The sequence below is a fragment of the Schistocerca nitens genome, chromosome 4, assembly GCF_023898315.1.
Source record: "Schistocerca nitens isolate TAMUIC-IGC-003100 chromosome 4, iqSchNite1.1, whole genome shotgun sequence".
NCBI classification, from domain to species: domain Eukaryota; kingdom Metazoa; phylum Arthropoda; class Insecta; order Orthoptera; family Acrididae; genus Schistocerca; species Schistocerca nitens.
In genome coordinates, this window is record NC_064617.1 from 511,520,183 (window position 1) to 511,522,384 (window position 2,202).

Here is a 2,202-nt window from a genome sequence, read left to right on the forward strand (position 1 = left end):
CAAAAGGTGTATATGCTAGTGTGAGTGATTTAATATGTAGCGGAGAATGGCTGAGACGGCACTAGCAAAGGGAAAAATAAGAAATATAATGCATGATTAACATGATTTGCCCGTACTGAAGAACACCTCTTGTGAAGCTTAGTACACATGGTTATGTATTGTTGAAACCTATTTTCGCACCTCTTTGACCTAGACTCGACATGACAGACTTCTTCATTGTTCCACCCAAACATTAGTGTCCACATCTAGGCTCGTTACAAGGAAAGCAGGAAGTTGGGTCATGTGTTGCGCTGCTGAAAGAACGAACTGTGTGCAATCGAAGCAAAAATCCTGTAGCAGTTGCTTATGAAACGTCTTACTTGAAGCTTAAAAAAAATAAAGCACCACACATTTTGAGTTCACACGTTTTTCCGCTATGCAACTGTTCTCGAAGGATTGTAGGGGAACTAATTGTTAAAATTACTTGACTCTTTCATATTGTATGACTCACATATGCCTGATAATGAGGTTGCTGGTTTTTAATAATTGGTCACACTTATTATGGTACCACCTGAGAGTTTAATAACTGTCTGACCGTTGTCCGAAGAATTTGCAGTGAATCAATAGTGCAAACTGCGATTACTAATGTGAGGGAAGCAGAAATTGGCAGTCTGAAATTGTTGACATATTTCTAAATGCGTATCTAAACATTCCTGAGAGATGACTGCTAGATAAAAAGGCATAATGAAAAAAGTGACATACCCAGGAAGAGATGCCATAACTTTTCGATTTCCAGCCACACGTTCTACCATTAGACCATTACACCTGATGCAAATTAGACGCCACTTGCTGCGTTATCGAGGCACAGCTGCTCTCTCGAGATATGGTGGCAGCTCATTAGCTGGCAATGACATCGTTTTCAGAATTTAACTATTAATCATCATAAATCAAACAATTTCTACGAATTATTTACAAATAATGTATGATATCTGAGAGGTTTAACAACATTGTCAGTCAGATTAACATTCATATTTAGGACATAATGTCAGTGTTCCCTAGTGTTACAAATGGTTCAAATGGCTCTGAGCACTATGGGACTCAACATCTATGGTCATCAGTCCCCTAGAACTTAGAACTACTTAAACCTAACTAACCTAAGGACATCACACAACACCCAGCCATCACGAGGCAGAGAAAATCCCTGACCCCGCCGGGAATCGAACCCGGGAACCCGGGCGTGGGAAGCGAGAACGCTACCGCACGACCACGAGCTGCGGGCCCTAGTGTTACATATGCTATGTGTGGTTAATGAGTTTTTCTACATCAGGAAATCGTGGGCAGAATGTTCTTGTAACTGCAAGTGTAACCTGTAGAGAGCTTGTACTCGGTGTGCCATAGTGGGGGCGACTGAAGACAGGGAGAGTGATCAACTGGAGCCATAAATGCTGAGCGCAGCAATCTGGCTGTGCGAGTGGTTCTGGGAACAGTGTTCAGTGGTTCTTACCTACAGAGGGACTTCTGGCAAAAGCACTCTCCTTCTTCCATTTAGGGTCGGACAGAAGGGTGATGGTTCGCAAAACATTTTACCAGGACCAGGCGCCAGTCTGTCACGGAAGACAGCCGGATGGCTGAAAATGGGTGGAGGAATCCATTTGAGAGACACTGCAGTGAACTGAGCTTTTGTGTAAACGTTGGAAATGTCATCCGTGCATTCTCATGTTAGAAGCTGGGACGATGGGACGATACAGACAGAGCGGCTAGCGTATGTAACTGGTGGAGGTATCACTGTAACCACACCCCGCCCCTCATCACTCCCCCCCCCCCCCCGCCATGACGCCGAGAAGTTGCCAGGTTCTTTTAGTGAGCGGCAAAAACATATATTACATGGGCACAACTGTCTGAGAAACTTAACAGCCTTCTTTCGGAAACTGAAAATGGTCGGCCCGGAAAGATAAGACCACTCTGTAAATGGGGAACTGTGGACCCATGTAGATAGAAGTTTTTTGCCAAAATGTGGCCATGCTTTCCGTGAGAAGGACACCTCCATAATCTAAAATCTTCTTTTTTCAGACAAGAGCGATTTGGAGTCGCTGATTGGCTCCTCTCGGGATACGAAAAGTAAAGGCTTGCTCCCCCAGCGTGGAAACACCGGTGCTGTCTCTGGGTTGACTACCAAGCCGATAGACAGGCAAGAGGGGAGATTCAATCAGTAGAGGATAGTTA